At 35.9% G+C, this 16006-nt stretch overlaps 1 pseudogene across 1 annotated transcript; it reads right to left on the bottom strand.

Annotated features, from left to right (window-relative positions):
* Positions 1-233: 233 nt before the first annotated feature.
* On the bottom strand, positions 234-15762 carry LOC143597946 (protein MICRORCHIDIA 7-like; annotated as a pseudogene). Its single transcript, XR_013147016.1, has 16 exons — positions 15667-15762; positions 15438-15582; positions 14388-14462; positions 14235-14269; positions 8444-8522; positions 8270-8362; positions 8104-8188; positions 7856-8005; positions 7104-7232; positions 6746-6952; positions 5918-6086; positions 5734-5822; positions 3125-3176; positions 2624-2735; positions 2487-2551; positions 234-763 (listed from the first exon to the last, which is right to left on the bottom strand). The product of XR_013147016.1 is annotated as a protein MICRORCHIDIA 7-like (transcript).
* Between the last annotated feature and the right edge of the window lie 244 nt (positions 15763-16006).

Here is a 16006-nt window from a genome sequence, read left to right as displayed (position 1 = left end):
ATAAAGTTGTAACACTTAACGCGATATTTTAACAACCAACTTCAAATTTCACCAGATTTAGAACTAAGTTACATTTAAATTACACCTTGTGGTGACATATGGCATGTTCAACCGCAGCGTCATATTTTTGGTGATTTTGCAAGAACTGGTGACATGGCATATGCTAAGTGCCCAATAATGTTATATTTAGTAACTATTTTAAAATACAAATATTATGTCCCATGTTACCCTTATCAGTTATCATAAATACAAGTTTTCAAAGTCAGTGTAGCCTTACTTGCAGGGATTAAATACTTAAACTGCCACATTAGTAATGTGGTGGTAAAACTGGTAATTAACTGTAAGTTAAAATGAGTAAAATCAGTTAAAATTAGGTTGAAAGTTACCCCTAAGTGAGGTGGTCCGACAGCTTGTACGGCTTTTACAGTTGGAGAATAATCAGGATCTAAATCTGAAAGTAGACGGGTTCTCCTACCATTTGCATGTCCTATATTCATCGTAGTTTGGTTGTTTTCGGTCAAAGGTGATGTTGACTCCGAAGAGCTTGCAGTTACACCAGAAAGCCTATTTGATTTACCCCTTTTTTCTCCTACATTAATATTATTAGTATTACCATTGGTGGCTGCAGCAGGACTCCTGTTTGGTTTAGTTATAACTGCCTTGTTCTGCGGTTTACGAGAATAAATATTGTGTCGTTTAGGAGCGGCTCTCGTCCTGGAACTTCTCCTTATAGAAGCTTCAGCTGTGTTATCAGGAGAAGGTTCTACAGCAACCAGAAAAAGGTTACATATATTATATATTCATCTCTTATATAATTAAATCGAATGCCTTTGGCATTTGGGCATGTTTGGTTGGCTGGAACTGAAAGAAATTTAATGATGAAAAAATGGGGCTAATAAGTTTGTTAATTAGCCGTTAACTAGTGACTAATTAAATTGTTAGTTATATTCTTTCTTCTCAATCTTGTTGGTTTAAATCTTCGGAGTTGTTTAATTGTTTCTGCTTTAAACTTCAACAATAACTAATGTAATGAAATTGATCATATTTTCCTCTATACCAAGGTATAGAGAGGTTGCTCCCACTAAGACCTCCAGAAAGAACATATACGAAAGACACAAATTGCAGTTCCTGATAAGCGCCAAGAAAAGAGTAGGAATAGCTATGTAATATTTGGCCTATCGTACCATCAATATTGTATGTTTTGCCCGCAAGGAACTCACGGATTTGTTTTTGGTTACCCCAGTGGAGACTTTCCACGAGGTCATTCATCTTGCTACTACTCCACCGAGGCACGCTTAACCGAGGTCACACAAATAAAGTTGTAACACTTAACGCGATATTTTAACAACCAACTTCAATATCGTATTGGACTTCAAGGTGTACATGTGTCGATTATATTAACTACACATGTGAAGATAAACACATAAAATTAAGAAATATGTGAATTAACTTTTGGACGGTTTCTTATGTACATTACATTTGTGTATGTAAGTACAATTCTAAAAAATACGAACCACTAATTATAAAATGTTCTCACAGTAATATAGTGTTCTATAATGATCACTACCATGTGTATAAAATTAAGGTGTATAATTTTATCTCTACCTTATACATTATTTAATAAAAGTTACATGACTCTTTTATAAACTATTAATACAAAGTAAAAATGATAAAATCTCACTAGACCAAAATTATGATTATAATTAGAAGAAATATTTTCTAGTTATTCTTGGAAAATAACTAGACCTAAATTAAGGGTGTGTTTGGTATTTCTTATTTAAGTGAAAAAAGACTTCTTGTTAAAAGACCTTATTAACTTATGAATTTTTTAGAAGAAGTTTTAAAAAAAATGTTTGGATTAGCTTATGTGTTGGAGAAAACCAAAATGACTAAAAATGACACTCTTTTTTAAAAGAAGTGTAATGGGTTTTGAGGGTTAAAAGGGTGTAATAGGTAAATCAAACCCAATAAGTTAATAAGTTAGAGATTCCTAACTTTTCAAAACCCCTTTATTTTGTCTTGCCCATAAGTTAAAACTCATAAGGCCTTATGGTTTGCCAAACACCTTATATACCTTATTAACTTTTCAAAAACTTTATAAGTTATAAGTTGATGAATATAAGGAATCCCAAACACCCCCTAAGATTATAACCATAAGGTATATTTTAAAGAGATTATGTTACCGAATATACATAGATAATACTTCTTACTCACAATGTCTAACTATGTTTGTTGACCAAAGAAAAAAAGACGATAATGAGACAAAATGAGATTGACTGGCCTTGGAGACGTCTATCGGCTCTCCATTTACGCAGAATTTAATCTTTCAATCTTTTCTAATAAATCTAATTTAGCAGTTTAGCCAAGTTGAAAAAAAATGTATCCTACTTTCTTAAAACACTACCTTGATTTTACTAGGCATATCACCTAAAAGAACCGATTTTGATGCATTATCTAGAAACTATTAAAAATAATATAGCAAATACCTGTGTCCTCGACACTTTTCCCATGGTATCTTGAATAGTAGCCTACTTTGTGACGGTTTGCATACCTGAAGCAAGAAATATTGATGTTTTTTAACTTATAAAAATGATACTGTTATTATAATCAACAACTCATATACTTGTATGTCTTCTGCATTTGAATAAGGCGTCCTTCAAGTCTTTGAAGAACTGTGGTCCGCTCAAACCCTTGCTTGTCATGAGCTGGTTCAACAAAGTCGGCTTCCAATACACCTAACCAACCAAACCAAAAACAACTGAAGTTTGGATGGAAAAAAACAGTCAAATTTTTTTTTCGTTTCTTTTAATTATAAGATTAGAAATGTAAAAAAATAAGGAAAAAATAAAAATTAGTGACTCATGAAGTAATATATATAATTATATATGTCGCTCACGAGGCTACATATATGTAGCGTAAAAGTTACATATATAATGCTTCGTGAACTACATATTTTTTTTATTTCTTCTATTATTTTTAGATTTCTAATCTTATAATTAAAAGAAATGGAAAAAAGATTTTAAAAATTGATTGGTTGGTAGTAGTTTTCTAGGTTTCTCGTATCATGAGTTTTCTCATGATCCTTTCTCTATATATACGTGTGTACACACACACATACACATACCTATGACCCCGCGACCATGACTTCCTGCAACATTCCAGAGTCTCCAAAAAGGCTGTAAAACAAGAAGCATTGCAATATGAGAAATGTTGCTTAGAACAATTGCAATGTCATAAATGTCAACAAAAGTCATGTGACATTCGTCAAATTCGGATTTTGATTTTCCTTCACGTTTTATTTTAATAAGATATAATTCGAACCCGTCATATAGGCGTGTATTAATCATTGTTCATTTAAAAAAAATTAGTTATAAATTATAAGGGTAATACTTGCCATCTTTGAATCTATATTAACATTATTTATAAGGTTTAATACCCCTTTTATAAGATATTTAGAACTTGAAGGACCTTTTGTGTAAATATGTATATATAAACCTAAACCAAACCCTATCCTTAACATCACATAACCCGCCAGCCGTCACCCACACTCCAGCCGATTTCCGGCCGCCGCCGCTGCCATCTCCGGCGAGCCCCCCTCCGCCGCCGCCTCCGTCCATCACGCCCGCACCACCACCTCCGGCCGTCTCCTTCTCTCCCTCCGCTCGTTTTCCGACGAACAAACCACCACCGGAAACCCTCACTCAGTCCCGCAGCCCCCTCTCTTCCTCTCCCTCGGTTTTCCGGCGACTGTCGTGGCCTCATCACAGCCTCTCAGCTTTCTCCCTCTCGTCTCCCCGCCTCTCTTTCTCTCTCCTTCTATCTCTCTCGGCTTTCTCTCTCTCTATATATCTCTCTCTCCCTCTCCGTGTTATCTCTCTCTCGCAGCTCTCTCCCTCTCTCAGTTTTCGTTTTCCGGCGGCTGTTGTTGCTTCGTCTCCAGCGGGTTCGGTTCGTTTACTTCCCGGTATAGATCCACGACTCGGGAACAGTTAATAGGTGGGGTTTTGGTATTATTAGTTCTCATATATTAATTTTTAGATTTAGATTGTTAGTAACCGGTTTTAGTTATCGGATTACGTTCTTTGAAACGATTTGGATGAGTATGGATGTTGGTTTAAATTGGGGAAAAGATAAATACCCGGGAAATGGATACATAAAAGTTTTTATGGGTTTAATTATTTTGGTTCGGTTGGTTTGTACATAAGTTGTTGAACTAGAGGTCTCGGGTTCGAGTCTCATCCTAAACCGATTTTGGTGTTGTTTTTATACTTAACAAATTCCGATTATTATTAGTACTAATATTATTATATAAAAATTGTTATTAGTATTATTATATTAAACTTACTAATATATATATACATTATTAATGTTATTATTATTATCATTATTATAAATATTAAAGTGGTTATTAATATTATTAAAAGATCATATTATTATTATTATTATTATTATTATTTATTAATATTATATTTTTTATCATTTATTATTAGCAATAATATTATTACATTTATTTTGTAAACTCATTTAGAAATCGAACCAACATCGGGTATGATATCATTATTTACTATCAATATTATTTATCATTATTAACATTTTTTATCAACAACATTATAAGTAATACAAGATTTCTATTCCATAACTATTAATATTAGTATTATTAATAATAAATATTGTTATAATTATTATACGATATTAGTATTATTAGTAATAGTCATTGTTATTATCATTAACTTATATATCTATATATATATATATAGATGAAAACATATTCTAAAATCATTATTATCATTTTTATCTTTAACATTAATAACATTATTATAAACTTTATTATCAATTCATTTTTATAAAAACTGAACTCTTGATTTAAAACCCGTCTCGTTGCTATTTAATATTGGTTTAGTTATTTAAAAGCCCAATAAAATAATATTATTTTATTTTAAATTATTAATTAAGTACGGGTCCCTAATCATTAACAAATTAACCGGTAATCCGATTTACAACCGAACCTCATCATTCATCATTCATACCCCTTTTTCCATCTTTCGTTTTGGGGTGACATTTCATACTTAACAAACTAAATGCTTCAATTACTTAAATCTTTAAAACGTGATTGTATACTTTACTTGAATAATTGCTTGATTTGGTGTTTTATGCTTACATGCTATGTGCCTATGTGTTTATCGCTTTCATTCATGGGGAAGTCTATAAATCCGTGATCTATCTGGTATTCTCTTGTAGCACGGTGTCGTTAACGTAATGCAATTAACGATATTCTATTAAATCCTAGACTACTTGGCAACCCCTTGTAGCTAGGTGGCGCTAACGTAATTCTATTAGCGATTGTCAATTTATCTAAGTTGTTGCTTTTATTTATTGTTTTATATACAAGTTTTGTGGCTTTTTATTACTATATGCTCAAACTTATGAATTGCTCACCAACCTTTGTGTTGACAAACTTTATTTTTATGAAATGTTACAGGTTTGACTTTTGTTGACTCGGGGACTTGATGAAAACATTATCAAGACTATTAGGATATTAGTAAAACGAACAACATAATTGATACTTGTATTCGACTTGTTTGTGTGGACGAGATGTGTTGCTTATTGATTGATTTGTTGAGATAAAATGGGTTAAATAAATATTGTCACTTTAAATAGTGTCTTGTGTATTTGTCCAATCACGTTGCACCCCGGCATGTTCCGCCGCCTTTGGTCGGGGTGTGACAAGTCAACCTTGATGAGTCTGTTTTTATGATAAACATTGAACCCCTGAACATCAATATGATCTTTTGCATCCTTTACAAACCCCATAGTCACAACAGCTACAATATGTCAATTGCACAAACAGAACACAAGTACTATACAGTTAGCAAAATGGGTGGATTAAAAAGCGGTCGAACTAGGTCAACTTTTTAACTCATTTCATTTGAATCCTTGGGGATCCCTTCGATGCTGGCATTTGGGCGATATGTGACCACATTTGTCATCATCATGTCATTTACTATGTTATGATGCTCCACATCTCTCCCGCGAAGAATTATCCGGAAATTATGAGGAACTCTTAGATATAAAATCGATGCATAATTCTGAGAAAAAGAAACAATTCATTATACTACATACCGTGATCAATCAACAAGATTATATAATATCGGCTCTCAATCGTGTCAGGTTGGCAGGTTGCGGGTTGACTGTAGAATTGTGAACCCAAACACGACACGTATTTTTATTCGTGTCAAAGATTTCAACCCTAACCCAAATACACATAAATTTGGGTCAACCCAAACACGACCTGTTTAAACCATTTATCTAAAGACTCAAATGGGTTGGCGGGTTGTAAGAGAAAGGTATCAAATTCATTTATGGTTAACAGAAAAGTAATTGAACAGTCATTTCCAGACTATATGTATGTGTGTGTAAGAATACAGGAAATTTTAGGTTTCATTCTTAAACTAAGGAAATAACAAGAACCGCCCATATATCTTAAAATGTTTGCACATTTAATCGTTTCCACTAACAGGCGTTATTATTAGGCGTTAAGCCCATATGGACGATTCTTGTTATTTCCTTAGTTTAAGGTTGAAACCTAAAATTTCCTGTATTCTTAAAGCACGAAAAGTGTGATTTACTGAAAAAAAAAATGAATTTTTAAACATAAACAGGTTAGTGTGTCAGCCCAAACACGATCCTTTTTTACAGGTTTTACTTGCCCATGCAATTGTTTGAAAAAATCAAAACTAAGGTTTACCCTGAGTGAGTGACGGTATGTCAAGTAGTGTCTAGAGTTTGGATATTGTTGTGCCATTTCTATCTTTTTCTCGTCTCGATTAACACCTCGAATTTGAATATCCTGCAAGAGAAAAAAAATAATGTCTATTAAGCTCTGAAATATACATGACCATAAAGGAGTTACATAAAGATCGAGAATAACATGATCATCGGCATAAAAATCGAGCTCTAATTATGCGCGTACCCTGATCCTTCATATGATCAAACTACAAGGTAGAAACAAAATAATTAGTAAGATACTAAGTATGTATGCTTTAAAGCAACAAAAAATCCATTATCAACATATAAAAGCAATGTATTAATAAGAAAAGTATTACTTGTTTCAAGAGGTCTGCTTCACTTGAAAATGGAGACCATTGTAGCATTGTCTGAACGTTTGTATCCCAGTCACCGGCTGATGATCGTTTCATCTTATTCCATTCTTGCCCACTTTTTTCATAATCAAGCTTTTTGTTGTAGTCAACGAGTCAACCACCAAAATAAACAAAATAACCGATGATAAGTTACTTTTAGGTCTGTAAATGAGATGAGACAAGCTGAGCGAGCCATGTTGGTCTTGAGCTCAGCTCGTTTACAAACTGAGCCAAGCTAACTCAGCTCTTTTATCTTAATGTGTTGAAATGTTGAGTTCAAGGTCGACTAGTAAAAAGCTTGAGTCAGCTCATTTATTTTATTAAGAAGATTTTTATTTATACACAAACGGATAACACATAATTAGTAATCTACAAAGTTATAATTTATACAGTATTATAACTTGGGTTACCCTTTTGGGCTACAACTTACTATTAAATTTGGGGCTTTAAATTAAAAGAGCCAACAAGCCAACTAAACGAGCCTAACAAGTGAGCCAACGAGCCAGCTAAACAAGCCTAACGAGCTGAGATTAGCTCGGCTTGGCTCACTTACAAAGTGAGCTAAGCTCGGCTTGGCTTGGCTTGTTTACAAACGAGTCAATGGCGAGCTTATTTCAAGCGGCCCACGAATAATTTGAACAGCCCTAGTTACTTGGTTAAAAAGATTAATAAACATATTGCAAAATCACATTGCAGCCTACCTAAACTTATTTGACATGGAATTCATTAAGTTTTAAGATTTTAGAATTCAAATACTTCGAAAAATTTTTAGCATGAGCTAATTTAATTACCATGGGAACTATTATATCTTCCTTCCGTGTGGTCCTTAGAAAAGTGTGGGCAATAGACCAATGCTCTGTGTAGGCCTTCAAGGCAACATTAAATCAAATCTTATTAGTACTTACGTAATCATTATTATTAACAAAAATATATACTCGGTTCATAACATAAATGGACCACAAACGTTTTCCCATCTTTTCCAGAGCACCGAGTGAAGACAATAACATCCGCTCCAAGCCTCATAGTACTTGTCTTGAATCCATTTCCATCTATAAAAAGGTACCACAGGGGCAAATAAGCAAATCGATCAAAATTGTCCTAATAAGTAAACGGATCAAAATTGCCCTTACATTGTCCAATTGTATCCTTGACCTTGCTTTTCAAAGAATACCCGAGAGACATGCAAGATCTCATTTTTTCAAGGCTCATCCCGCCACCATTATCTACGGTAAATAGTCGGTGCAAATTGTTTTAAAAAATGATTTTATATTTCGCATACCCTAAATGGAAAAAAAAATGCATACCTTCAATCAACAGCATTCTGCCATTATCTTTCTTATTAGTAAGCATATCAATTTTCACATATGTCGCGCCACTACAATTCTAATAACAAAGTAGCATATAAGTGAGACATCAAAATATATAACATAATGATAATGATAATGATATTATTGTTGTTGTGTATATGTTAATGGAATTGGTACCAGGTATCGAACACGAACTCAGACTCGTTTATTTGGCTAACACCCAAACACGAATATTATTATTGAGAAACTTCACAAAACTCAATTACCCAATTACACTATTACAATCTCTTACCCCAAAGCACTTGTATTTATAATCTAACCTATCACAATTAGACTACAACTAGGATTGCTAAATAATAGAACATAATAATTATACTAATAATTAAATCTAAGCACATTTAATTATCTATAATTATCCACTCCTTAAATCTTGTTACTTAACCTTGCACGCCAAGTAACGCCTTATACCGAAATTCCCAACAATCACCCCCGGAATTTCGAACTCGAAACCGACAAGTCTTCAACTCCAAGTAATTCCCGCATCTCCTTGAATTTGATTCTCCCAAGAGCCTTCGTCAAGATATCGGCACATTGCTTAACACCGCTAACATGCTCGACGCTAACTTCTTCACGATCAACACATTCTTGAATGTAGTGAAACCGAGATTTAATGTGTTTGATCCTTCCATGGAAAACCGGATTCTTCACGAGTGCTATTGCTGATGTATTATCGATACGTAACACCACTGCTTGAATTTCCTTGTCGAATAACTCACTTATCAAGTCCCTTAGCCAAACCGCCTGACACGCGGATGCACTTGCCGCCATGTACTCTGCTTCACACGATGAGAGTGCAACCGTACACTGTTTCTGAGAACACCAAGTAATTGGTGAAGACCCAAGATAAAACACGTGCCCCGTAGTGCTTCTGCCATCGTCTTGGTCAATGTTATGGCTACTATCACCATAACCAAGTAACACGTTTTTCCCACGAGTGTAAGAAATACCAAAACTGAGAGTACCTTGAATATAACGAAGAATTTGCTTTATAAGAGTTGCATGAGATTGCTTCGGGTTTTGCATGTACCGGCTTACGACTCCGACCGAATACGCCAAGTTGGGACGAGTTTGTAACAGGTACCGGAGACACCCGACAATCTTTCGATATCTCGTAGCATCAAAATCTTCTTCGTCTTCAAATTTGGAAACTTGTATACTTGGATCCAATGAAATTTGAGCAGGATTGCAAACCTCCATTCCCGCTTCAGCTAAAATTTTCTTCGCATATCCTTCTTGCTTAATTTTTATCCCATCCTTGCTTTGTGAAACTTCAATTCCGAGATAATAAGTTAGCTTTCCCAAATCCGACATCTCAAAGTTTAAAGCCATCTCACGCTTAAACTCCATTATTAAGTTTAAATTTGAACCTGTCACGATCAAGTCGTCAACGTACACACCAACTATTAAAAGATCGGTTGCAATTTTCTTTCGGTATACCGCTTGTTCTTCTATGCACCGGTGAAACTTCATATTTAACAAAATACCGTTCAACTTTGTATTCCACGCCCTCGGAGCTTGCCTTAAGCCGTACAACGCTTTGGATAATTTGTATACTTTGTGTTCTTCACCCTTTTTTACAAAACCAAGCGGTTGAGAAACAAAAACTTGCTATTTTAACTCGCCATGTAGGAACGCGGATTTGACATCGAGGTGATGCAATTCCCAACCTCCATTTGCTGCGAGAGATAAAAGTAAACGAATCGTTTCGAGTCTAGCCACTGGTACGAAAACCTCGTCAAAGTCGACTCCGGGTTGCTGAACATAACCCTTTGCCACGAGTCTCGCCTTGTGTTTATTAAGCGAGCCATCCATGTTTCTTTTAACATTGAAAACCCACTTTAAACCAATCGCCTTTGCACCACATGGTAACTCAGTCAACGTCCACGTATTATTTTTATTTATCGAGTCAATCTCAATACGCAATGCTTTCACCCACTCCGGTTTCGATTTTGCATCATCAAAACAAACCGGTTCATCATCAGCAAGCAATAACAAATCATCATCAATTATACTCGAATTCAAGACATAATCATTAAAATGTACCGGTGTAACCGTGGCTCGAGAAGATCTCCGAACAGCCGGCTCAGGTGTATCCATGTTGCTTGTACTAGCCGGGCTTGTTGGAGCATTTTCAACTATCGGTTCCTCGTCGTCTTCTTCACCCCCGTCACCACTTGAACTCGTAGAGTTCGACTCAGGGCTCGACCCGATGTTTTCGTTATTAACGGTTCCTTCTCTAGTGTTAAATTCATCACCAAAGTTAACCCAAAACATGCCAGGTGCTCGATCCTCCTCATCGATTGTTTCGGTACTTTTACCCCAATTCCAACTTTGCTTTTCATCAAACACCGTGTCACCCGCTCGACTCACAACAATTTTTCTAGTCGATGGATTGTATAAACGATACGCCGCCGAACCTTTCTCGCTTCCGAGATAAACTAAACGATTCGAACGATCGTCTAACTTCTTAATATTTCCCGCAACTATTTTTGAATACGCAACACATCCAAAACTTTAACAAAAATTTAAGATCCGGTTTCTTTAGCTTTAACATCTCATACGGTGTTTTGTCTTTTAATGCTCGAGTTGGAATTTTATTAATCACGTCGGTTGAATGCCTCACCGCTTCACCCCACATATAATTCGGAACTTGTATCGCTTTTAATATGCTCCGAGTCATATCCAATATCGTGCGGTTCCGCCTCTCGACAACACCGTTTTGTTGATGTGTATATGGAGCGGTTAAATGCCGAATAAACCCCTCGTTTTCAGAGAACCTATTGAAATCACGAGAAGTAAATTCTCCCCCTCGATCGGTTCGAAACGTCTTGATTTTCTCACTATTTTCCACTTCCACCATGACTTAAATCGCTTGAAGGTGTCGAAAGTTTCACTTTTTTCCTTCAACAGAAAAGTCCACATGAAATGAGAAAAATCATCTATCAAGACGAACACGTACCTATTTCCGACTAAGGTACTAGGAGTAATGGGCCGACATAATTCTCCATGGATTAGTTCCAAGGCTCGGGTTGCTCTAAAAGTCGCCGACTTCGGAAACGGTTTCCTCGTTTGCTTCTCGACTTAGCACGAGTCACAAATTTGATTTTCTTGATCAACTTTTGGCATTCCAATGACCATATTATTTTTCACCATTTGTTTCATAGACTCGAAATTTAGGTGTCCTAGTCTCGCGTGCCAAAGCCAATTCTCGCTATCAATCCGGGCTTGTAAACACACGGGTTTCCCCGTCTTTAACTTAATCGTATAAAGACGATTCTTGGATCGAGTAACCCTCATCAAAAATTTTCCTTGATCATCATACATTAACAAGTAATCGTCTTTCATACGAATATCACAACCACTTTCTGTTGCTTGCCCAAGACTAATAATATCACTTTGTAAGCTAGGAATATAATAAATGTCGGTCAATGATTGTTGCTCCCCCGTTTTACCGACTAGCAATATCAACCCTTTCCCGCAAATATCCACATAAGACTCATCTCTAAATTTAACTTTGCCACCAACACGCTTATTTACCTCAGAGAAAAAAGATAAATTACCCGTCATATGGTTGCTCGCACCGTTATCCAAATACCACAAGTCTTGTTCGTTGGAACCACCCTCGTAATCTTTTGGTATAACCTTCTGTTCATTCAAGTACACTTTTTCTTGAATGCACTGCACCATATAAAGGGACGGGTCTTTTTCTTTTGCTTCGGCCAAATATACTTGTCTTTCTTTCCTTCGTAACGGACATCTCGAAACGAAGTGACCAAATTCATCACAACGAAAGCATTGAACTTCCGAGTAATCCTTTTTAACCTTTCGTTTATCCCATTCGTTGGACCCTCCTTGTGAACCACGGTTCTGACTCCCACGTCCACCACCACGTCCACTACCACGTCCTCGATTCGAACCTTTCCCCCGCCCCCTACTCGATTCGCGTGAAAACTGATTCGAACTCGAAGAGGATTCAGAATTATTAAACAAAAGTTTACCTTCTTCAGAACGCAACACGTGTCCTTTGATACGCTCCTCATAGGTCTTTAGCCTCCCGACAACATCCTCAAAACCGACTGTTTTAAGGTCTAACACTTGCTCGAGTGATGCTACAACTTGGATAAACCGGTTCGGCAGGCTTGTGAAGAATTTCTGAACTAACTTTCTTTCTTCATACGGTTGCCCAAGTGTGGCTGCTTTAGAAGAGATAACTGTTATTCTCGAGGCATACTCGTCAATGGTTTTGATTTATTTCATCATCAAACCGTCAAATTCACGTATTAACGTATGAAGTCTAGCATCCTTCACACGTTCCGTGCCCATATTTCTTGACTTTATGGCATCCCACATCTCTATAGTCAATTTAAAATTACTGATTTGAAGTATCTGTTCCTTGGGAATCGACTGGAACAGAAGCGCCTTCGCGATGTAATTTTGCTTCGTGTCATTAGAGCCCGGGTCAATCACATCCCAAACTCCATGAATCCCAAAAATAACCTCCATATGCATACTCTAAATCGTGTAGTTTGTTTTCGTCAAACGCGGACACTGAAACAACCCGGAGATCGTGTAGTTTGGTTCTACGACTATAAGATTTTGAAAAATCCTTTGGTGTAACTGGTTCAATTTTTCCAGCCTACACAATTAAACCCGATTCCAAATCTGATCCAAACACGCCTTTCGGTTTTAGAAACAAACACAACTTCTTATTCAATTATAATTGCAATTGAAATCACACTTTTATTGTTGAGCCTTCACGTTCATAGACTAAAAAAATGGTGAATTCAATTCAATATTATAATATCAATTCAAGATGTTGGCTTAAAATTCCTCACGCCAATGTTTCAAATTGTTAATTAATTCAATAAATCAATTCAAAAGGGGGTGACGGCGCAGCTTGTTGCCCGCTTACCTGCCTCTTTATTGTAATTGGAACTATTTTTAATATGTGCTTGTTTTTATTATAAAGTTGTTGTTATCTTAAAAAAAAATTCAAGAAAACAATAACCCTTCACGCTACTGTTTGGACGCTACCGGTGAATGAAGTCTGCGTAAGTTTCTTATTCTTCTCGTCAGTTCAATCGATGGTTGATGATTTAACGCAGATGGTATCTTGAACGACGGTGGGAGTTCCCTCACGTCACAGGCTGCTCCAACCTTCAATTGCACAGGTCCGACCTTCACGTCGGTTGTCAATTGCCACTGCTCACTAGTCGGAATTCCCTCACGTCACGGGTTACTCCGGCTAATGACTGCAGATGCCGAAGACACCGTTGACCCTAAATCACCGCTGTTCACTGATCGGAACTTCCTCGCACCGCAGGTACGATTCCGATTGCAAGTCTTTTAACACAGGTCCCTTTCGAACGCTCTGATACCAATTAATGGAATTGGTACCAGGTATCGAACACGAACTCAGACTCGTTTATTTGGCTAACACCCAAACACGAATATTATTATTGAGAAACTTCACAAAACTCAATTACCCAATTACACTGTTACAATCTCTAACCCCAAAGCACGGGTATTTATAATCTAACCTATCACAATTAGACTACAACTAGGATTGCTAAATAATATGACATAATAATTATACTAATAATTAAATCTAAGCACATTTAATTATCTATAATTATCCACTCCTTAAATCTTGTTACTTAACCTTGCACGCCAAGTAACGCCTTATACCAAAATTCCCAACATATGTATATAGACATAGGAAAATTACTTTATCTAGTGAATTGTCCAAAAGCTCGGCGAAAGCTGCATGAGTACATATATACACACACAAATGAAAAATCGTAAGTGATTTTAACTAGAACAAACAAATTATAGAGAAATAACCAACTTAAGGAATTATAAATATCTGAATTAGTATTACCACCAAGCACCCATTTATGACTAGTTGCATTTGAGTGAAGAAACCTTGGATGAACCCTCAAATGATCAATACCACCTACAAATATAAAACAAGTGAGTTTTATAACTTGCTCTTGCCAGTCTTAAACTATGGTGTTAACATTTTCCATTTTTTTAACAGCAAATGTTAATCCTACTCTACTTTACACCAGAGTCGGCTCCGAGAACGAAAAAAAAAATTGAACCTTAAGTAGGAGTATTTTGTAGGGTTTAAACGATTTAATTTTTATATGATTTTACTTGGTTATAATATGGGTTGTGTAAAAATTTTTTGTGTAAAAATAGGAAAAATATGATTAAGCATGTCCTAAATTAGACTAGAAATCATAACCTTTTGGTTGGGAGTAGTACATTTTTACCACTAGACCAAGCTAGTGGTTATATAATTAAATTTAAACACTAAATATACATATTGTTTTAATTAAAATACATTTAATTTAAAAGAAAATTTTGGGTCTGACACCCATAATTAAATTTAAACACTAAATATACATATTGTTTTAATTAAAATACATTTAATTTAAAAGAAAATTTTGGGCCTAACGGGTGTCAGACCTGTTGTCGTCAACCACCCTACCACACCTTATGGCCGGCCTTGCTTTACACCAATAACTCTAAACTACTCTGCTGCCTAGGTTTGAACCCATAACATGCCCTTTAATAGACAAGTGCCTCGATGAAGTGCACTAGCCTCACGGCCCAAAATAACTCCATTTTCCAAATTAATACAATATTTAACAGTACGACATTGCGTGAATAACAATTATTTATTCGCACCCTAGCTTGCGGTTACATGTTATTATAAAGATAGAGATCAAACCATATTCAGGGACATACAAGCACTCGGTCAGTCCAAATTAGGTGTTTAAACCAGGGGAGCCAAGCCCGAGCTAGGCTCGTGAGTACTATTCTTTATTGAGCTCAATCTCAGTTCGTTTAATATTTAATAACTGCTTGATTGTTTTTTATATATCTTTTTTTATAATTTTTACATATACATATATATACATACCTGAGGCAGAAGCTGAAGCTGCAGTCCAATCGCCGTCGAAATCACCGGATTTCCAAAACTGTTTACAACTGGTAACACGTGGCAGCGGCAAAGGATCGAGAAAACCTTGTGGAAGAATGATTTTTCCGTCAGAAAGTTTCTTCCTCTTGTTATTATTATTATTATGAGCTTGATTAACATTATTATTATGATCATCATCATCGTCGGAAGTACTATCGAGATCAATGACCGGATTATCTGAAGCAGCATCCTTTGTTGTTGTAAGTTCAGTGTTGTTGAGTAATTGTATGTGTTTTTCTTGCTTTATTTCAACTTCATCATCCATAGATGCCGGTAGACAAGAGAAGAGATGGAGTAGAGTAGTGAAATTAATTAATCAGTTGCGGAGGTTCACTTTTTTATTTATAATAATAATAATAATAATGGGACTTTTTTTTATGTAAATTTCGATCACAAGGACGTATGAGTTTTATCACCAGTGGGTCTTTAGGTGTGTGGGTTTCTTTCAGAACTGGAGATAACTTGGAGGCGCTTAAGGCTCCGTATGACTTGGTTGGGTTAGTTGGCGG

Source organism: Bidens hawaiensis, unplaced genomic scaffold (assembly GCF_021521415.1).
Source record: "Bidens hawaiensis isolate Kalapana, Puna unplaced genomic scaffold, B.hawaiensis_p1.1 tig00049269_1, whole genome shotgun sequence".
NCBI classification, from domain to species: domain Eukaryota; kingdom Viridiplantae; phylum Streptophyta; class Magnoliopsida; order Asterales; family Asteraceae; genus Bidens; species Bidens hawaiensis.
This window is presented reverse-complemented; position numbering and strand designations above follow the sequence as displayed.